At 41.6% G+C, this 23613-nt stretch overlaps 1 protein-coding gene across 3 annotated transcripts in view; it reads left to right on the top strand.

Annotated features, from left to right (window-relative positions):
• fynb (FYN proto-oncogene, Src family tyrosine kinase b) overlaps positions 1–23613 on the top strand; it is an 87437-nt gene that overhangs the window by 3129 nt on the left and 60695 nt on the right. For 2 of the 3 annotated variants that reach the window (XM_026193790.1, XM_026193788.1), the window contains exon 2: positions 15571–15639. The gene's annotated coding sequence lies outside the window, so the exon portion shown is untranslated. The other variant, XM_026193789.1, reaches the window with a different exon arrangement.

Here is a 23613-nt window from a genome sequence, read left to right as displayed (position 1 = left end):
TGAAATTCATAATGAACTACATTATAGCATTTAAGAATATCTGTTCTGAAGGAAACAACGTACTGTAGGACCCACGTACTGTAGGTACTCCTATATACACAGCTGATCCCAGTTGGTAATTTTAAGCTCTTGATTTAACTTAATTGCTGGAGGGTTAATTAACTGTGAGACAGCTCGAGAGCCTAATTGGACTGCTTCTGTGGTGATCTGAATCAAATACACCTATGAATTTAAGATCTCATTTCACACTTGAAGCATATCCACAGACACACCAGGAGACAAAACACAAATATTTATTGATCAGTTTTGTTCATTTTCTTCAGGGTCTAAAAAGTGAAGCCAAAGTAAAAGTTCTTAAACCCATATTTTTTACAACATGTGGGGGGAGACTCCTTTCTGTTCCATTTGTGTGGAGTTCAATAGACTTAAGTAAACACTTTCTCAAAGATTTAATGGGCTCAGTCACTGTTTTCATATCATACTGTGATGATGATGTTTATTTTATGCGTTATGATAGTTATCAGAGTTATAAAGGGGATTATGCTAGGATTGGTCTTGGAATAAGGACTAGATTAGTATGAGGCTGGTCAGTCAGAACTGGCCTCTGCTCATTATATCTAAGGATAGCAGAATCACTGAATCATGATACCATAGTAATTCTGGTGAATGTATCATGAGAGTATTATATGGTAAGTTGCTCTATTATTGCAGATGAAGCTGATAGTATGAAATTAGCCTGGGATTTGACCCACATAGGACCAGATGCGCTCTCATTGTGCTCAGTGTTCCTGCTTGAGGAGGGTGTTCGGGTGTTGTCATTCCCTCTTATCCTTTTGGTTCCTGTCTGTGCACAGTGAATTTGGCTAGATCCATTTTGAGTAGATTTGGGGAGCTGACAGCATCAAGGCTAATGCTAATCCTCATCTTTGTGCAATCTTATGTAATCTTTAATCTCTTACTGCACAATTATACACTTTTCTGACAGAAAATAGACATTCTGGAAGACTTTTACCCTTAGTAGCTAAATTCTGCAGGATGGACCTACAGATAATATTTATTTAGTAAAAAAGAAAACAAGTTGCTTCTTCAGTGAGTGTCTTTCATCCCACAGATTGACTTAAAGTTCAGCTGGCAGTGCTAATACTTGTTCTGGTGAGTTCAGTCAAGTGACACATGAACCAGTTTTCCACCTGCTGGAGATTCTGGTTATAGGGATCCTCCAGGCCCACTTCCACTGCTGCTGTTCAAGACGGTACAGTTTTGAATTTGGGATGCAACAATCCAATTTATTTATGGATGAAACAAGATTAGGATAAATATTTTTTTAACATGTTGACAGAGGAGAAACTCTCGTGGTAGGACAGCTAAATGCTTCCATAATTAAGGGAATATTTTGCCCTCCATTAACAGATGTAGCAGCACAGCTGAGTGGTGTCTGTGTGTAGAAAAACCAATGCAGGACTTCGTGTCATCACATGGAGGTCAGATTGTTCAGGCTCATACAATCTTAGACAGCCGTTCATCTGTTCTCAACCTCACACCAATTAAATGTGCCTTTTTCCTCTTAGTTTCTTATTTGTTTCTTTGCTCTGGTGGTTGGGTTGTGACGTGCTTGCAGGCTGAAATTATTGTCACGCTTGAGTAAATGTTGATCCGTGTATGAATGCAGGCTCTGACTGAGCCAGTGGGGACATACGGTGACACGTGGGAGCCGAGCTGTAGATCACACGATGGCCTTCGCTCCCTCTAGGATGTCCCCCATGAATTAAAAACAGAGGCTATTCTGCTTTTGTTGTCTCCCCAATCCATCAGCTTCATTAATGAATTAGGCATGTTTATAAGCCAAACGTATTGCCACTGGGTCATCGTCGTAGCCATGTCAAGGGAGGAAACGATGTGTGAAAGTGATACACTGGCATGAAAAAGCTTGTCAAAACTGGGCCCGTGGAGATGTCCATCTTTGGGGTGTTTCTTCAAAGGAATTCAATTAGTGGGAGTTATTTGTCTTGCTTCAAGGACCCGGGGAATACAGGGATCCTATCATGCCGATCGCATCATGACAGTCCACTTCAACCTGCCACACTCTTTGTGTTTGCTCACAGAGTACTTAAAATGCACAAAGTCGGTCGGCGGTGCTTAAATGTGGCTTCATTTCCTCTGAAAAAAAATCTCACACTCGCTCGTTTACATCTGGAGTGCAGGCAAAGCAAGAGAATTTGAGCAAGCATGGCTGCTTCTCATATCCTGCTCAACATTTTCCATTTTTAATCCCCCCCCCCCTTTTTTTTCTTTTAATCTCTCCAATTCCATTTAGCTCTCAAGTCCATTTAGCCTTTATTCATGAGTTCAGCAGTGCACTGGAGCTCCTCGGTCTATATTTAAAAACCTCACCACTGAATAAATCGAGCAGAAATCTTTTAATTCTGCCAGCCATCTCCCCACTCCAGAGTTTTTACAGTGGAGCTGGAGCAGAGGAAAGACAGAGATAGGTTCCTTTACCAGGCTTCAGCCATACGCTAGCCTCTCGGCAGTTACACAGAGATACAATTGACTGAATGAGTTATCCTCAGACTTTGTAACTCTGTAACTATTTTCAAATATTTTGTTGGAAAAAGCCAGTCGATGCTGACTATGTATAAAATTATTATAGATGTCAGCAGTCAAGATTTGTATGTTTGTCATGCCAATTCTATGGTGGCTAATCTCATATCTGACATATAAGTTATGTTTATAAAGAGTTCTTGGTTTCAAGAAATAACAAAAAACAAGGAAGGATATTAGTATCAGCATCAGCGTGTGCAGATCAGTCGTTACATAAAAGTCAGTTTTAGGCCAGTAAAGAAGTGCCGAAGCAGGTTTGTGCACAAAAAGAACTTAGAGAGAACTCAAGTAACCAAGTGAAGCAATAATATTGGGTTTAACGTATTATTAGATATGTTTATATTTTGGGATCTTAACATTTGTATTGGAATTTGTTTGCTTGCTTGCTCATTTTCTCGGAAATTATTTGTCAGAGAGCCAAAGTTGTATTCAAGACATGTCATCATTTCCTCTGACATCAGTGGAGAAACTTAATTATAAGCAGTGCGGGCTGTTTTCTAATATTAGCTAATTAGCCAGCACCAACCCACATATCAACCTGCTTTCCAAGTCACAAAAATACAAAAACATACAATCTATTAATTGTATGTTTTATAAAATATCACACCTAGTAGTTTTTCTGTGTGTCTAGTTTTGCAGTAACCAAGGGACAGTTACATACACGGGAAAACTGCATATATTCAGCATATTTCTTATGTAATAAAATTCCAGATTTGTTCAAACTCTTAACAGGTTGTGCGGTCTGCAGAGTTTTACAGGCCCCACACATATTTTAACAGGCGTGTCAAGAAACAAGCAAAGAATCAGATAAAATAAAGCTCATTACTGCAGACCATATACTACAGAGAAACTCAATCTGTAATAATGTATCATCAGTAGTTATTAGATTTAGTGGAGTAAATGCTTTGCTACCCGTCAGTTGGGATGGTTGCTGTCATCCTGCATAAAAGTTTGAACATTTTTTATTGAATTTATTTGTACAGCACCAAATTACAACAAAAGCCATCTCGAGGTGCTTGATATTGTAAGGTAAAGACCCTACAATAATACAGAGAAAACCCCAACAATCCAACGACCCCCTATGAGAAAGCACTTGGTGAAAGTGGGAAGGAAAAACTCCCTTTTTAACAGGAAGAAACCTCCAGCAGCAGCAGGCTCAGGGAGGGACAGCTATCTGCTGCACCACTTGGTGGTGATGGAAGAGAGCCTGATTAATAACAACTCATGATTAAATTCAGAGTTTTTTGTAAACACACATCACACAAAGCTAGGAGTTGTCTGCATGCAGACAGCTTGTTCTTAAGTCAGCTGTGCTGATTGTGAGAGGATCGCTTTACTTCATGCTTATGCTTGTTGAATACGATGTTTCATATGACTCTTGTTGGCTTTTCACCTACTAAGGAATAGATTTGATTACAGCAACTGCTGCTGTCAGCTCTACAATAAGACAGACAGAGAAGAAAGGGCTGCAGAGCTAGCATAAACTACACACTGTTGTTTGGTGTGTGAGGTTACTTGATTTGAATCTTCTGTTTTTTATTTGTATATGTGCTTCTCAATATGTTTTATAGTCTGCACGTATCTATTTTAGTCATACGTGCTACACAACCGAGCGCTGTCACTTTTGTACAGTATTTTCCACGTCACAGAATCGTTTTTTCTCTCTTTCCTCTTATACTGTTTTTTATTGCTATAATACTGACTGAAAGAAAAAAGCTAGATGTTAGAGCTCTGTTCAGCGCCTGACAGGTGAGCTGTGATTGGTGGAAAAACCATCAGCTGCCCATCAACTTTCCCAGCATATGTTTTTACTGGTTCAGGGGCACAGGGGCATCTTTCTTGCATGAAATGTGTTAGACATTAAGCAAAGCAAAGAGTCTTGATGTAGTCAGCATAATGTATGCAGCCATTTCGTCACAGGGGCTCCCAAAATGATCCAATGTGTCAGGCCGATTATGTGTAGTGAATGCATTCATTGGATTGGGTCAAGGAATGGCTTGCTGTAAATTCACAAGGACGGTGCTTCTCCAGAGAGCGTTAGCATGAGCATCTCCGAGCTCTTTCTCCGCCAGTCACAAGTAGCAATCATGTGGGCGTTGATCTTCGTTGATCAAAGCGACGATTGAGGCGCGTGATACATCTCGCTGTGCTTTATTATTTATTAATGATATGTTTATGGTGGTGGCGTGAGACTGATAACGAATGTTTGTGTTTTGACTAAAACAAAAGTGCTTTCTGTACACACGCTAACGGCACTGAGAGTTTTCATGCATTATTAAGTTGCTGTGAATTTTCCCTGCTACGTCCAATGTCACGTGTGGGACAAAGGCTGGATTCTGTCTCAACAAAGCCTTACTGTGCCACATGTTGAAATCTGCATAGCAGAGAAGCAATTATGTTTTATGGTCTCTATGAATTTCAAATGCAGACTTTATGGTTTTGCTTTGTGCCCACAGACTTTCTGTCAGATTGTGGTGGACAAATGAGTGTTTCTGTGTGGAAGCTTTTGTTTCTGAGCCTTTACCTTTGTCTTAGCAACTGTGACAAACTCCTCCATGGATGGAGGTTTCTATTATAGCCAGTTTCCACCACTATATAGAGCCCCCTGATCCGTGTGCTGTCCGTATTACGCTGTGGTCTACGTTTCACTGTGCAGCGTCATTTCCCTGCATTGCTGATGCAGCTGCAAGATGCTGACAAAGGAGATGATTGCTCACCCTGGCAGCAGCAGTGCACTGGCACACCAGGCCAAGGCCTACACCAGGCCCCCATTAAATGGCTGTGATGTTGCCAAGGGATAGAGCTGCTGGCAGAGCAACAGAGCTTTATCTTCAGGACACCCTGGCACATGTTAAATGAGTTCCACAGCTTTGAATCAGCATATGCTGATAGGATTTTTATCATTTCTCAGATTCCCGTAGGAATAATGCACTATATTGCAATCGAAAGGATCTGAATCGTTTGCAATGAGATTTGCATGGTAATGAGTCACATAGCTTAAGAAATGAGTGATTTGTCTATAGAGGCTGCGGCCAGGGTTGAAAAGTTCAATCTAAAGCTGAATCTTCCCTAAGCTGCCATACACTGATGCTCCTCTAAGACCCCGACTGAAAGAGATGTGAAACTGAGCAGCACTCGAGCTGAAACATGAAATGTTCAATTCACATTCAGTTTTGTCACCCAAACATAGGGTCCCATTTGTGTCCTCCAATCACACATCAGACATCCATGGATGTTTTGTATATCCACTCTCTCTCCTCTGCACATGTCCAAACCATCGCAGCTTTACCTTTCTAATCAACCTGACTTGTTCCTCTCAGTCCATTCTGCTCACTTGCACTGAAAAACTTCACATCTTTGACTCTCTCACCTCCAGCTTATCCTCCTGTCTTTTTATCTGTGCCTCTTTCTCCAAACCATACATCATAGCAGGTCTCACTACCTTCTTTTAAACCTTCTCTTTCACTCCTGCTGTGTGTATGCGCAGCTTCATTCGCATATTTAATAAAACCATTAAAAATCTCCTCTCTAACTATTTAAAATAAATAAATAATAATATGTTGATGCCTTTTTGCACTGCAGTTAGCAAGCAGCAGTCTGTTGGTCCTTGTTGAGCTCAGCATGGCAAGAGAATAAGTTCCGGTCAGAGCGATCCTCCAGGTCACAGGAGATCATTTTGGCTTGTTTTAGATACCATATCAGCTTTATCTATACTGTACTAGAGTAGCTTTTCAGTTGAATATAATCTTACACTGGCTCTTATTTTGCCTTTTCAGGCCATTCTCTTACTTAGTGGAATTAGAACTGCAGCATTCCAAACCTCCCCTGGCATTAACATCAACATGAAGCGTCATGGCACACAGCTGGCCGAGCAGCGCCTCTAGGTATACTGTTTAGGCACCTTAGGACTTTTAGCCATATAGCGTATGTCCTGATAACACAAAATACAACATCCTCCATATCACCCACTCTCTGTCTACCAGTCATTCTGGAGTTTCCCTCACTCTGCTGTCAGTGCGGTCTGTGGGAGTAAGATCAGTTGTTAATTCTCTCTTCTTATGAACACCCTCAGTTTTTTTCTCACTTTAATCACCTGGCAAATCCTTCTCTGATGTAAGGATGCGGAAACCCAGAGGAGGAGGCCTAATGTGCTGTTAGGATAATGGTTCATTTTAATCCACTCTTCAACAGCGTATGCCAGTCAGACTCTCACTGGTGGTGCTGGTCAGTCAATCAAATTAAATCTCTGAGGGAAATATTCGGGATGTTGTAACGTGGTACGTCTTTACCATGAGTTGTATCAGAATGTTGGAGGACAAAACACACACAGCTGAATATAAAATCACTGTTGAACTACCACACTGTCTGCAAGATTGCTCCACATCCATGTAAAGGCTACAGCCTGCAGCTGTAAGCTTTGCCAATGCAGCTATTATTGAAATGGCAAAGTGCCCTACTTACCCTTTAGAGACTAGCCCTAGAATGAACCACAAGTGGGTGGCTGACAGCGAGCTATATGTTCAACTATACAAGTCAGAAAGACAAAGTCGCCCACCACAACAGAAACTTCTTGGGTTCACTTACCAGCAGGGGTCCCTCCAGCTTGGCGAGGGTCCCCAAAGAATTGTGGCTTCCTCTATGTTTCCTCTCCTTCTACACTTGCACTTGTCTCCTGCTATAATTTGCTGGAGGAATCAAGGAAATATGGAAGGAAATGAGTCTCCAAAAGGTTACAAACATGTATGGTATGATCCTCAAGCCTATCACTTGGATACAAATACAGATGTAAAGAGCATCTGCTCTATTTTACAAATGCATATGTCTGAATCTGAAAACCTCACTTCAGCACAAATGTCTTTTCACTCACTGATTGCATGAGTTGTGTGCATAGATCATATCACATGTAAATGAGGTTGTGAGACAAATCCACAAATGTGTGCTATATTCAAGTGCGAGATAGAAAACTTGGACATCTGGGCTGTAACTCTTCACTTCTCGACTGTGACGTATACATTTACCAATTGCAGACTCTGTATAGTAGCATATAAAGGTTACTATATAATTGAAAGAAATTCCTGCTATATGGTGGATGCTCTTCTGCTGAGAAGACAGTCGGACAGTGTGAAACAATACAGAACAATAACCCTGTGGCTCATATCTTAGTTATAAATTCAGAGGAAATGTTGGTAGTTAAGGAGTAGTTGGCATGCTCTTAATAAGACTGAAACATTTATTGCTTGGTAATATTTGACAAATAGTTGAACCAACTATATTAGTTATGAAGCTATTATTAATGTTATTGTGCTGTTATCAGAGAATAAGAAGATGAAGATCAAAGGGTCAGGTTTAGCTACACCTCTTTACAATTCTTACTATCTGTTTAAAAATCTGTCTAAAAAAGAAGTATACTAAATTAAGTCTAGTACAGTTACTACACTGCTTATTCCCTAGGTGCACTGCACAGTGCATAAACATGAGTTCATGGTTGTAATTAGGTTATTATCTTATTTGTATCATTGCTAAACCTAGATGCTAAGGGCTAACAACAGAAAGCAACGACCATGGAAGTGAAAACCAGCGTGTGTCAGAGGTGATGGGGTTGCACTGAGGTCCAGCTGAACTGTGAATCACAGAATATACCATGGAGCAGGAAATGAGCAGAATAAGAACACTTTCAGTATTCGGATGCTTTCTAAACAGGCAGCTGTTGTGTTTGGGTGTGTAGCTGTGTGTGGTTGCTGAGTTCGGGTGACGAGGACTGGAAGAATGTGAAAAGTTTTTAAAGGACAATAGAAGACTTGTGACCATTAATAGATGTGCATATGGAGCCGCTGTTGACTGTGCTCACTTGGATGAAGTACAAAAACAAAAGCAGCACAAACCCTGATTTTTGTTCTCGTGCTCAGTACATGCAGCGCATGTATTTCAGCCCCCTGTCCCTGAGTGGCAGCTCAGCACACTGAATCCGGATCCCGCTGCGTGTCCGGCCACTTTAGCGGCCCACTCATGTGTCCCGCTAGCCAAGTGGCAGCGAAGGAGCAGAATGACTGCTGTTGTGCCCCGGCCAGTCATGTGACAGCTTTCGTGTGGCTGAATGACTAACACCCCCCCCCTCAGCCGGGTGGGCTGCAGCTGAAGGAAGAGAATCAGCTCGCTTTCTCTGGGGCCTGACATGGTGAAGCATGTCGCTCGTGGGAACACTGCAATTTTGTGCTGGTAAAGAAGACTTAAATCACAGGTTTCAATTACACGCTAAGGTCATCGTGAGTATTTTGAGACTCCCTCGCAGTTTTATGTACAGATCACCCAAACTGGAAAAACATTAGTGCAGACAGTTGTGTTTCTAGGACAAGTGCTGTGTTGCCGTGCTGCTGCTGACTGTGAAAACCTGAGACTTCACAGGAAAGAAAGTGTCAAACCATCATCCTGTTGTCCTCATATCTTTGTTTTCTCTCATTTCCTGTCTCTTCAGCTACTTCTTTTTCTGTTTTTGTATCGGCCAAGAAACAGAGTAGCCAAAGCACCCACCTCCACCCACGCCTACACCATTTAGATGTTACACCAGGCTGTCCTCGATAAATATCTACCCTTATACATTTTTGCACTTTATCTAGACAAAGTCAAAAGCTGCGCATTAAGGAATGCATCTTTTTCAGGTCATTTCCCATCATACCTTGCTTCGTGCTTATTGATCTTAAGCAGCTGACTATCACCAGAGAAACCACTCAGACATTCCGTGAAGGCCTAATTCAACCGACGACAGGAAGTGTTCATGTAAGAGACCCCCCAAAAAACCAACAACAGCAGCAGCACCGTTCAGCGTGGGCGTCTGCTGTTGCAGAACAAACAGTTGCATCACATCAGCAAAGCCCGCCTGCACTTGTAGTGTCACCGTTGATCCACTCCAGCAATCAGCAAAGCCACAGAGGCAGATTAAATTAGATTAGCAGGACTGAGCTTTAAAGTCAGATCAGCAGCTAATGGCTTCTAACATATTTTGGCAGCAGCAACAGTGCGTCTTTTGTAAATAAAGGGCAGTTAGGAGGAGCGCCACGCAGTTAACCCCAGCCCTGCTGCCACACAATCACTCCACTGTGTAATTCCGCTGTCAGTCAGAGATCTGGCAACCACTGCGAAGTTTATTCACGCCCGCGTGGAGATTAACTTGTGGGGGAAAAAAAGAAAAGTAGCGTGTCAGAAATGGTCTGTGTGTGCTTTATTTCTCGCACTTTTGCTCCCTGCACTTTTGAGTTAACAAATGAATGCAAGAAGAGCTTGGTGCTAGCATTGTAGATACAAAAGAGAGCCTCTGTTTTCTTTTATAACCAGTGTGTGTGAGCAAAATACATGGGTTTTTCTTTAACTACAGGTGGTAGGAAAGTACGCTGTGTGGAACTATAATAAACTTCAGCAACCTCAAAAGTATCTAATGTATTAAGACAAGTCAAAGGTAGATCTGAGTATTGGATGTGGACCAGTCTGTGTGAGTGGGCATACATGGTCACGCTCCTCTCCTTATCATACCTGGGGACAATATGTAGCTAAGACCAAAGAAAAAAGAAAATGAGCTGCAAACAGACAGAGGAACAGAATAAAGTGAATTTGAATGATTGAAGGTGACAAGAAAGTCTAAAGCTGTTGTATTACATTTTTCCACTTATGGCTTCCATGGATTTCATTCATTGGTTTCATTTAAATTTGACTTAAAAGATAAAAACTCATTTTAAATACTTTTAGGCTGGGTTTTCACAAAACTTACCAAAACCCATATTATAATACTTATTACTGAGTGGCACTGCCGAGAAGGTCTGGGTTTTGAATCCACCATCTGGCCAGGCCCTTTCTGTGTGGAGTTTGTGTGTTCTCCCTGTCTGCATGTGCTCTCTCTGGCTGCTCTGGCTTCTTCCCACAGTCCAAAGACATGCCTGAGCTTAGGTTAACTGAAGATGCAAAGTTGGCTGTAGCTATGAATGTGAATGGTTTTCTGTCTCTGTTTTGGCCTGTCCAAGGTGTACTCTGGCTCTTGCTTTGTGCCGGCTGGGATTGAGGGGAGCAGCAGCCTAAGCAGAGAAGCCCAGACCTCCCTCTCCCCAGCCACCTCCTCCAGCTTGTCCAGAGGAACACCGAGGCATACCTAGGCCAGCCGAGAGATTTAAGCTCTCCAGCGTGTCCCAGGTCTGCCCCGGGGCCTCCTGCCGATGGGACATGCCTGGAACACCTCACCCAGGAGGCTCCCAGGAGGCATCCTTGTCAAATGCCTGAACCACCTCAACTGGCTCCTTTTGATGTGGAGGAGCAGCTGTTCTACTCTGAACCCCTCGCTCATGGCTGAAATCCTCACCCTATCTCTAAGGGAGAGGCTAGCCACCTATTTCCACCGCTTGTATCCGCGATCTCATTCTTTTTGTCACTACCCACAGCTCGTGACCATAGCTAAGGTGTCTCTGTATTTATATATATGTGTGTGTGTGTGTGTGTGTGTATATATATATATATATATATATATATATATATATATATATATATATATATATATATATATATAATATTCTGTAACTCTGTAACTTCTGTCGGTGCTGTGCTTTTTTGGAAATCGAATTTCCCAGAGGAACCCACCCGAGGGATTAATAAAGTTCTATCTAATCTAATCTAATCTAATCTAATCTAATCTAATCTAAGGGTAGGGAAGTAGATCGACCGGTAAATCAAGAGCCAAGAGCTTCCATTTTACACTCAGCTCTCTCTTCAGTACAATACACACACACACACATATATATACAGTGGGGCAAAAAAGTATTTAGTCAGCCACCGATTGTGCAAGTTCCCCCACTTAAAATGATGACAGAGGTCAGTAATTTGCACCAGAGGTACACTTCAACTGTGAGAGACAGAATGTGAAAAAAAAATCCATGAATTCACATGGTAGGATTTGTAAAGAATTTATTTGTAAATTAGGGTGGAAAATAAGTATTTGGTCACCTCAAACAAGGAAAATCTCTGGCTCTCACAGACCTGTAACGTCTTCTGTAAGAAGCTTTTCTGTCCCCCACTCGTTACCTGTATGAATGGCACCTGTTTGAACCCATCATCTAAATAAAAGACACCTGTCCACAGCCTCAAACAGTCAGACTCCAAACTCCGCCATGGGCAAGACCAAAGAGCTTTCGAAGGACACCAGGAAAAGTATTGTAGACCTGCACCAGACTGGGAAGAGTGAATCTACAATAGGCAAGCAGCTTGGTGTGAAAAAATCAACTGTGGGAGCAATCATCAGAAAATGGAAGACATACAAGACCACTGATAATCTCCCTCGATCTGGGGCTCCACGCAAGATCTCATCCCGTGGGGTCAAAATGATCATGAGAACGGTGAGCAAAGATCCCAGAACCACACGGGGGGACCTGGTGAATGACCTGCAGAGAGCTGGGACCAAAGTAACAAAGGTCACCATCAGTAACACACTACAACGGCAGGGAATCAAATCCCGCAGTGCCAGACGTGTTCCGCTGCTGAAGCCAGTGCATGTCCAGGCCCGTCTGAAGTTTGCCAGAGAGCACATGGATGATACAGCAGAGGATTGGGAGAATGTCATGTGGTCAGATGAAACCAAAGTAGAACTTTTTGGTATAAACTCAACTCGTTGTGTTTGGAGGAAGACGAATACTGAGTTGCATCCCAAGAACACCATACCTACTGTGAAGCATGGGGGTGGAAACATCATGCTATGGGGCTGTTTTTCTGCCAAGGGGACAGGACGACTGATCCGTGTTAAGGACAGAATGAATGGGGCCATGTATCGTGAGATTTTGAGCCAAAACCTCCTTCCATCAGTGAGAACTTTGAAGATGAAACGAGGCTGGGTCTTCCAACTAGAGCTGGGCGATAGAACGATAACGATATGTATCGCGATATAACTTTGACTCGATAGAGAAATTAAGCTATCGCGATAGACCTCGCCGTTCTTGTCCTCAAGAAAAAAAAAAAAAAAAAAGGTCAGCCAATCCAAATTCAGTAGCGCAGAGCCGAACCAATCACAGCCGCAGCATCACGTCGCGTGACTTGTTACGTACAGCACAAGTGCCAAGCCGCACGTGTGTTTGTTTGGGAAGCAGCCAGCGGGTAATGGAGCCAGCGCGTAATGGAGGAAATGAGTGTGCCGACTAGAAAAATCAACCGAGCGTGACCGAAGAGAAAACAGATGATGGTTCCAATGCCGGAGAGATTGTCGAACGGAAGAGCCATAGAAGTTCCGTAGTGTGAAGGTATTTCGGCTATTTCAAGTCTGACAAAAAACAGAGTAGCGTGCACTGTAAATTGTGCCGAAAGCAAGTCTGGAAATACAATAAACTGGTGCATGCGTCACACTGTGCGCCACGTTATTGTTTCGGTGAAATGAATTTCTACAATACTGTTACTGTTAATTCTACTCTCTGCAGTGTTTAAATGCTTACATATACACAAAGTTACTGTCCGTCCACACATACGACTCGGTTCTGCTTCTATGCCGCAGCTTTGTTTACTTTTTCCCACCGAGGCTTCTAGACTTCTGATTGGCCAACATTTCGGCACGGTTAGGAATCTAGCGCCACCTGCTGCTTTGGCATGTTCATAGCAGCGTTTTCCTTCATTTCTGCCTTTATGTGTGGACGGGATTATTTTTTAAAACGAAAACGGAAAATCTCCGTTTTCAAAGATACCCGTGTACGTGTGGACGTAGCCTCAGTCTCTGACTGGAAGCGCTACTTCGTCATTCGGCTTTTGTCAGACTAAAGTAACTGTTAAAACTGTTTGAAAAGCTAAGCTATACAACAAGGAGAGATTGAGAATTTCCTTTTAGTTCTCAGTTTATTTGATATTGACAAAAGTTAGTCAGTTTTGTCTGTTCTTCTGTAAAACAAACTAAGATTTATTTTTAGAATTAATATTTTGTTTCTAAGTGGAATTGACAATTTAGTCTGTTTTGTTTGTTCTATTTTGAAACTTAAACGCTTTAGTGGCTGCCTTTTGTGTAGTTTGCAATATTTGCCTTTATTTATCTGAAAAAGTCTCATGTTCCTTAAGTACATCTACCCTGTTGAACTTATTATGGGAAATAAATATTTAAATAAAAACAAGCTGCTGATTATTTCACATTTTACTTGTGAGCAACGGCACATTGAAATCTTACAAATATAGTTATTTGGCTTATATCGTGATAGATATCGTTATCGCCTGAAATGAAAAAAACATATCGTGATATGAAAAAATCTCATATCGCCCAGCTCTACTTCCAACATGACAATGATCCAAAACACACCGCCCGGGCAACAAAGGAGTGGCTCCGTAAGAAGCATTTGAAAGTCCTGGAGTGGCCTAGCCAGTCTCCAGACCTCAACCCCATAGAAAATCTGTGGCGGGAGTTGAAAGTCCGTGTTGCTCGGCGACAGCCCCAAAACATCACTGCTCTCGAGAAGATCTGCATGGAGGAATGGGCCAAAATACCAGCTACTGTGTGTGCAAACCTGGTAAAGACCTATAGTAAACGTTTGACCTCTGTTATTGCCAACAAAGGTTATGTTACAAAGTATTGAGTTGTATTTTTGTTATTGACAACTCAATGAACCAGCATCTGGTCAACACATAACAGAAAATCTAGCAAGTTGAATCTATGAAAAATGCAACCAGTAATGCAATTTGACACTGAAATTGTATTTTTTGCACCAACAAAGTGATTCCCTGATAGCTATTAAGAGGGGAAAATTGTACATATGTTCAGTCTAAAGCCATCTGTAAATGACAAGGAGCAGAATTTCCTACTAGGGAAGCCAGGAGAAGTATTCCGTTATAATACAGACTTTAAATATATCAAATATGGACTTTCAAGCTCTTCTGTACAACCTTTTTTTTCTTTTCTGTACAACCTTTATTTTGCCCTATATTATGCATCCTAAATTTAATAAACATGCAAACACGTGGAATGCACCTATATAAAATAACTGCATAAAATTTACCAAATTGAGAGGTGGCTGCACAGTACTGTATGTGTGTTTTACTTTAGGCACTTTAAGTTGCTTTTGTTGCAAAAGCTGTTCAATAGAAAATAATTTCAGTAGCTTAAGCAGTGGCACTCTTTACATAATAACAGGGCACAGGAGCCTGAAAAATCGTAGCCAATCCCAGGACGGCGATGCCCAAAAAGTCAGATCCTCCTCCTGTCTTGCTGGATTCACATGAAGAGTGAAGGTTTATTAGTCTGTGGACGTAAATAGGCATGTAGAAAACTATAAATGTTATGTTTTCTACATAGCATTTATTTCCTCATTTCCTGTGCTCCCCACCCTGTGCTACCCCATTAAAAAAATCCCTCCTCCTCTGAGGCAGTTTGAAGCACAGAACAAAAGTGGAAATCAAGTTGTAACTTTAAAAAATGCAGTGAGAGCTACAAACACTAGTAAAGTTGCATTAGACTGTATTATTATAAGCAACATTTTCTTATTCCAGCATCATTCATGCTTAGAATGCAGTCAAGCCTCATTCAGTGGCAGATGGCAGTGAGGGATGATGTCCTACATTTAGCAGCATCGTCTCATTTGCACCTGGACGAGTGAATGAATAGATTTCCAGAATGCACCTGCTGGAGAGGCTGTCAGAAATGGGGCCACCACACAGGCCTGTGATTAAAGCCAGCAGTTCCTGCACCCTTCACACTAACCTGTTGTTGACTAGTTGAATGTCACAAATACAGTGCCGCCATGCTGCTGTGTAAGGGGGGATTGCAGTTTCTGTTCTGCTAATTGGATCGAGGTCATTCATTCCAGCTGGACACATCTGCTGCTTTGTTTTGTTTTGTGTCTTTTGTGTGTGTGTATGTGTATAAGACCCATTTTCCGCAGACTATCGTGAATGACGAGGTCTGGCACATACGCAGTTGATATTCATGTTTTATTGAATCGCAACAATGAATAATTGAGCCTCTGTGTGTCTCCGCAGGGCCTCTGTTTTGGCGAAGCACAACGCAATGTGGAGGAAATAAAGATCCTGATACGCTGAAAACCCGAGGTATGAGTCTTCACACTCCACTGGACATTTGTAAGCTGACACAAACACACTTGTGGATGAACTCGGCCGTGTTTACTCTCTTGCTCACACACACACACACACACACTGCCATGTGTAAATAACCTCATAGCAGATGGCCCACAAAACCTGCTCATTCTGGAGGATTTTCCTTCAATGGATGTGGGTCATAAGGATACTAGAGCAAGCGCACACACATGCATTAAAGCACATGCGTACACATGAAGCGGAGATAGTTGCCACAAGCTAACCTGCTGTTCCAAATAGGCGCTCATACCTGTGGTGCGTTAGCTTGGGGCGTGCAGCGTAATAGTGGTGCGCCACTGATGTTGTTACAAGTCTGATCTGCAGGTCAACAGCTGCCACCAGCTAAAAGCTAAAGTGTTGGATTCCTTCTTGACCTCCATTTCTGCTGCTGCCATCTTTAATACGCAGTACAGCACTAAGGTCAACCTGAAAAATTCCTGTGGGAGTAAAGGTAAGGTCAGCCGGTGCCCACTGCAACCTCTCCTCAGCTCTGACACATCAGTCCTGTGTGTGTGTGTGTCTGTTCTCTTAGTCCCATGCTGCATATATCCGGGGGTAAAACTGCAGCGGAAAAAAACATGTTCCCATTATTTCCTAATCCGAGTGTGGCTGCTAGGTTAGACTGGAACATGACGGCACTTATATTAGATTGGTTTTCGACAGCCAGCAGCAGCACTGTGTTCTTTGTTTCCTTCTTGGAGTCCACAGTGCACAAGCACGTGATACGTTTTGTTTTTTTGTTTTTTAAGTGAGCACAATGTTGCATAAAAAATGCACTTTGTTCCTTTGTGTGGGTTTTGTGAAGGAGGGATCTGATAAATGACAATGTGGGAATGGTAGAAAGTGCTGATAAGAGAGCCCCCATCATGTATGACAGAGAGTTAGAAAAGAGCATAACTGACATTAGACTCTGCCTTTGATCATTGTTTAACGTTGTACTGTGGTTGCCTGAGGCTACCAACTACTATAACTGAGCTGAGATGCATGGCGCAATAAAAGTTGTACTCTAGTATCGTTACCGTTGTCGTTATTCGTTCATACACTTGGACCGAACTGGCCGCACTGGACTGATACAGAATTCAAATTGTTTAATTTATTCAATGCTTTTCACTTAACATAAACAGTAAAACTTTGTAAACAGTAAACCTGATATTGCTTCTTGAAATCTAGAAGAAACATTGCAAAGTCCATTGTACTGCGTAGAAACATACGTCTATGTCTACCTTGATGTTCAGGAGTCCAGGATCTGCAGAGACAAAGGACAGGAGTTGACTTTTAAAGCATGTACTTCATTGGGATTCCTACTGTGATCACAAATGTTTAAGTCAAGGGTTGAATGTCACATGTTTATGTCTTGAAGTTGTAGTTCTGGAGGTCCAGAGGTTAAAAAACCCTTTGTATTAGTATTTATAAGAACTTTGTAGTGGATAGCACCACCAGAGAGGAGCATGAAAATAGGATAAAAACATAAAGATGGAAGGACTGGCGTATATCAAAGGATTTCTGTAGCATTCAGATGGATGTGCCTTACATGATTATTCAGGTTGCTGCATTTCCCATTAATGGTTCTTATGAATGCTTTATCCTTTAACTTTTCACTGTCCACTTAAGATAGACTTGGAAATTTTTCATATATGAATATATGAAGCCCCTTGAGGCGACTTTTGTTGTGAATTGGCGCTATATAAATAAAATTGAATTGAATTCAATTGAAATATATGTTTATATATTTAGCTGTTTCAACTTAATTGAGGATCTCCATACAGGAATTTTTTCACTGTTGACCTTAACATGTCCTATTCATATACTCATGCAAATTTGTTTGTAACTGGCTTTGTAGAAATTCAATATGTAAAAACAGTGGATGACCCTGTAGATCATTAAGAAGACAACGGAAAGTCATTTTATCTTAATGGAAACTTACCTGCAGCCTAAATGAAGCTAAATGAACCACAATGGAAGTCGAAAATTAAGGCTAAATTAATGGTATTTCAGTCTGTGAAATTCTAGTATTTCACAGACTGAAATACTAGAATTACTCTTGAACTTCAGCATTTCCCCAGTTAGCCAGTTGCACTGCTTGATCTTCACTTTGCCAGTCACCGTGTCTTAGTTTAATTTAAATGACATCGGTGGTGGATGTTTGACCTTGCAGAAGTTTTATTCATATATGCACAGAGAACTTTTTTTACATATTCTTCTTTTTCTTGTAGCTTTACTTGCTAATATAAAATGTCTCAATATTTCACTGTGTCCCCTACTTACAAGCCAAGTGTTTCACACCCAGTTTTTCACGGGTGGAAAAAGAAGTCGAGGAGGGGAGATGTCATTGTCTTTTTGCAAACTCACAGTTACATTAAGATCTGGTGTCAAATCAGAACTACAGAAATACTTTATTATGTAACTTTATTATATTAAAAGCTGTTTTTAATGTGTAAAGATGAGTAATGAGAACAGTAGGCCGATATGAGTTGATGTTTCTAGCTTTTGTGTAAAAGCTTGTACCAAATAGGTGATGCTAGTTATGGGATGAGTGGAAAATCAGATTGCACTAGTATTTTTTCATCCTCTGTGGAGGTTGAGACAATGTGTCAAAGGCCTATCTGTGCTAAATGCTAAAAATTATATTCCAGGGCAGTTTCTGTGAAGTCACAGGATGTTCTTGACCTACTATTAGTACCGAAAAGATGTCAATGCCTGGACTCGTCCAGAACATTTGACTTTGTGATTTCTTCCTCGTTGGAGTTTCCAATCCAGAGCCAGCCTTTCACAAAGGAGACACATTGTAATAAAAAGGCAAAAACAAAAAACAAAACAAAACAGAAGAGCAGGAGAAGAGTAGCTATAAATGGAGAGCAAGGTTTTAGGGGTAAATTTCATCAATGGTTGAGTGGAAAAACACTTAACAAGGGCATTCTTCCAGGAAACTGGAGTCAGCTGAGCAAGTGTATTCATTATGCAAGGTTCAGTCATATTTACTCTGATAGCTCCTTTATTTTGTGTACCCCAGTTTCCTGTGACGCTTCGGCATGTTTCGATGGAGCGTACAGCCTGGGCTTGTCGGAGAGCGGAGTCACAGTTTGGCATGTCTTTTTTTTTCATTTTCTGTTTAGAACCTCTGCTGTAGATGTGAGGCGGTGGTTGAAATGTGAGAAAGAGCGATGCAGCGAGCGTCAGAAGAAGCTGTGCAGAGCTTCAACTGTAGCACATCAAGAGCATCCTCGTGGTGGGAGCATGGAGCTCGCGAGTGTGTCTGAGCTTCAGTGTTCTTGCTGAGTGGGTGTGATTGTAGGCTGGTGAGAAACAGCAAATGAGTCACCAATTCCAATCGTGTTTTCAAGCTTCTGCTCTGTCTCTCAGAGAGTTTCTGCACTGTACAGAGAAGCGAGCTACAACAGCATGTTATCGTGACGTCGTCCCCGTCCCAGACATTGATATGCATTTCAGCAATCACTTGCAGCCATGGAACAAATGTACACTTGTGCCTTGAGCCTTTAAATCTCAAGAGCTAACTGTTAAACCGCTCCTCCTCCCAGCTTGTTACTGGCCATGCCAGTGTGGGCTGGGCAGCTATTCACTGAAATGTCGGTGTTGCCCTCAGTCTGCGGTTCCATTGTGGTTTCCAGTTTTTCTGATGGTAAGGAGATGCAGTTGGGGGTGGAAGTGGTGGCGCTAATGAACAGCATTAAGCTCCACTCTATTATATTGACACATCTGGTGGCATTTTTCATCCGCTTGCTTTCCGTCCTCAGCCTAATTAAGTGATCTGGGCTGCAAACTAAAGCATACCCACTGTAGAACACACAGGAAGCACTCTACACTAGCTCTCTGAGCTTGTTAACCAGCCTTGAAGTGACTTTGTGAAACCTCAGTATAATACGTCAGTAGCAGATTCAGCCTCAGACTTCTTTTGCCCACTCGATGGCTGTCAATTATCCAACTTTACAGAAAGAACTTTCCTCAGGTGCTGTGTCTGAGGAGATGTCAGTGAATTAGCAGCAGCAGCAGTAGTGTTCGACCACACTAAGGCGTCAGCTAGGTGCGCCGGACCCTTGGATCATCAGTCAGTACCAGTCAGGTAATGAGATCTGTCTTAGCTTCTGCTTTGTAGAAACCGTGCTAGCAGAATTCTGCTCATGTGTTTATCAGTTAATGTAATTATCATCAGGGGAATGTGGCTGCCTTTTCAAACTTGTTATGGACTCTCCAGATATGTAGAACACTTTTTTGGTTTTAGAATAGGACTGTTTGCTGGTTTTCGAATTTTGATCAAACTAAAGTTCAAGTTCAAAGTTTATTCGCCACATGCAGTGGCAGGTTGCCCTGCAGTGGAATGAATGAGCAATCTGAGCAAGACCTTAGGGCTTTAACGGAAATGTACCTCTTATTTCTCACATTACATCAGCAGCTTGTATCAGTATCATTCTTGACTGACCAGATTTAACCACATACTTAGATTCTGTTGGTGGAATATGTATGTAGGACCGTGTGACACAAGTTTAAACAGCTGCAAGCCAATTGAGCAAAGTTCACCAAAAAAACACAATTTACTGCTTGTTACAGCCAAATCACGGATTCCGTCACTAGACCACATTTGAAAACCTGGCTACTATGTTATCCAAATTTCTAGCATTGGGAAATGTACTTTTATGATTAAGGTTAAATACTCTTTCTTTAAAAAGATGTGGGGAATTTTTTTTGTTGTTTTTAAAATGTAAACATACGACTGACGATGAACAAATATAATTGTACTCATTTGATTTAAATGGGAGATGTAATTTTGTTACTTTTTAAAGAAAGCCCAAGGAACCTACATATACAAGACTGTTCAATAAAAGGGTAAGAAGTGAAGATGTGGATGTCAAACTCAGCTAAAAACAGCTCATTACTGCAGCCACATTATCTGATGCCTTTGGACTAAACTCCAGCCTGCAGCCCTGATGTCACAAACTTTAAACCTGTTGTCTCACTGCGTTGTACCTGTTTTTAATACGTGTGTGTGTGTGTGTGTGTGTGTGTATATATCTATATATATATATATAGATATATACATACAGTTTTTAAATTTAATGTTGCTGAAACAACAAAGGGATAAAATAATAAATCTATCTGATGGAGAAATCACTCATCTTTGGAAAAGAGAGTTTATTACAGAGAAATGGCTCTTTCCAAAATAAAAGCTATACTATACTCTTCTTCTGGGCTATATCCTCAGCAGCATATTAAACATATAAGGAGAGTCATGTGCTAACGGCTGTCTAAATGACTCGGGTAAAGTTTGTAGCATGCGTGCTTTTTGTTTTTGTCTGCTTGTCTTTGCACTATGGTGATGTCGGTGTAAATGTGCAGTCATATTCATTTTGTTCCCACTAGTGCTGTCAGCGTTAATCTGAAATGACGTTAACGCCACAACACGGCAAATCTCCGTTAACGAGCTACCGCCGATCGCCCCGTGCGTGGGGCTGGACGGCGTCAACACGTTAACGAGCTAATTGCGCTAACGCACTAGTTCCCACCAATGTAATTGAGCATTGCGCGGCACATCCAACATACTGTTTTACTTTTGTCCATGACGCGCTTACCTTCAGGGTCATACGTCACATGAAAACCAAAATAGTTCCAAACACCAGATCTGAATGAGGGTGGGGGAGGTTCAATTTGCCATGTTGCAAGGAGAGCTTAACTTCTGTCTGCTAGCTTGCCCTGCGCTCAGTGAATCTGCGTTTGACTACTCTGCCTAGGCTGCACTGTCGAGCGCAGATACACTGAGCTCTCAACACAGACAGCATCGTCAGAAGGAAAGTTGATAAAATAAATTAAAAATTTTGTATTGTTCGATACATATGCGTACCGAACCGAAAGCACTGTATCGAACGGTTCAATATCGATACGAGTATTCTTGGACCCCTCCTATATATATATATATATATATATATATATATATATATATATATATATATATATATATATATATATATATATATATATATATATATATATACATGCCTATCATGTAGACCTGTAGACCAACCCTGACCCTGGCTACAAAAGGACCTGAAAGGTTCCCAACTTTACATCATTAAAGCATGTTTACAGCCTGGTACAAAAAGGATTTGGGCCTCTATGGATAGTTTCCACTTCAGAACTGCTGTACATGGATGTATTTTTTTCTTATTTTACAACTCATCCACCTGGAGTTAGGTGTGTGTTCCCTGCGGATTGGCAGTCATCTCGAAACTGTCAACCTTAGGCTTTCAGGTGTCGGCTAATTTCAGGCACTGAGTTGAACTTCTCCAGCCCAGTAAATCAATTCCAGATGTATTAAAAAGATAATGTGACTCTCCCTATATGTGTTGTTGTTTATTAATATACCTGGTTGGACTGGCCAAGTAAAGTCTGTGTGTTTCTTACTTACTGCATTTCTTACTTATGAAAATAATTTGTTCTATTGTTCAAGACTCTTTCCTACGTTTCCCAGAGATCACAGGGTGCTTTTACTACGTGTCGGGGAAGGATGATGTGTTTTATTCTGGTCTGTGGAAAAACTGGTGCATTTTATTGCTACTGCAGCATTGCCCCGTACGGTTACAGAACTATGTAACAGGAATATCAAGAGTTATATATATAGAGAGAGATGTACACCCAAACAGTGAAACAGACCAAAAATACAGGTTTGCTTTCCAGTAACTGCCTGCACAGAATTTTATGCATTCTGGTCCATTCTTCATCTGCCTACCCTGAAATGTTTCTTCTTTTTTGTTCTTTTTTCAAACAAAGCAGGAGGAGGTGGAAAATCAAACAACCATAGAAGAGGTGGAATGATTGACCACCTGTTCTGAGTGGTTTTTATCTCGACCTCCTCAGAAAGTTCTTTTGATGCTTCACCCCCTCATTCACTTGAGTGGAACTCAGTGTCGGTTGGAAACACATTTCAGTGATATTACTTAACCCCTCATCTATCCATAGCCAAGCTTGTGATCGAGGTTAGGCATGTGGGCGGGGGCCTCAAGCAGAAGGCTGAAATTCGTCTCGGATTAAGATGTTTATGAAGTGCGTCTCCTTAAACTGATCAGTCGTGTTTGTTTGACTGGGAAAGTTTAAAGCTTGTGTATGCATGTTGGCAGCAGTGTGTTGCTGCGCCTACTGTGCAGATGGTATAGCAACATAACCTCATCCTGCTTTACTGACTGGCCAATTTGCTAAAGAGCCCACCAAAAGCACATCTGCTGCAGCATGCTAATGACTTGCCCTGGATCTGTTAAATAATTTATGTCTTGCACCTATTTCCCGCATCTCCTTGTGAAATTAGACGGGTATTTTTCGTGATGACGTAGTCAGCACACCCTCTTTTCTTTCTTGTTAATCTCAACTGCATGTAGTGGCGGATAAGCACAGAAATAAGAGAACTGGGAGAGCTCCTTGTCTGTAGGCATGCAGATTAAGTGACTAGGCCACCATATGGCCAGAAGATGAACACTGATTTTTTTTTTTTATGGGCTAGTTTAAAAATAAGCAGGGTGGGGCAATCACACATCCTAAACAACAGCAGCTGTAGCTCTTTGCTGACAAGCTTTAGACTTATTGCCCAGCCCACTGAGAGCTGTGACAGGTATATTGTGGCTGAAACTGTGGGACGCTCTGGATTTAACAGGGCTTCCTTCCCTCACATTTCGAAGGGCTTATTATGGACCCGTCTTCACGGAGGCCAACAATAGAGTCTTTCAGTCGGCCATGGCAGGGCTGGAAACCTTACACTGGCGGGGCTGGAAACATTTCTGGTTTGCAAATTAGCCTAATCTTAACCCACCCAGGCAAGACGAGCATTGATCCAACAAAGGAAACTTCTGTGGCAGAAACCTCTCAGTCTCCATGGGTGTAGAGATCACTTTGCAGAGGTTCAGTTATCGACATGTAGCACATGAAATGGGA

This window comes from Astatotilapia calliptera, chromosome 15, assembly GCF_900246225.1.
Source record: "Astatotilapia calliptera chromosome 15, fAstCal1.2, whole genome shotgun sequence".
Taxonomy (NCBI): domain Eukaryota; kingdom Metazoa; phylum Chordata; class Actinopteri; order Cichliformes; family Cichlidae; genus Astatotilapia; species Astatotilapia calliptera.
The sequence above is the reverse complement of the archived record's forward strand: the minus strand, read 5'-3'. Positions and strand labels throughout refer to the sequence as shown.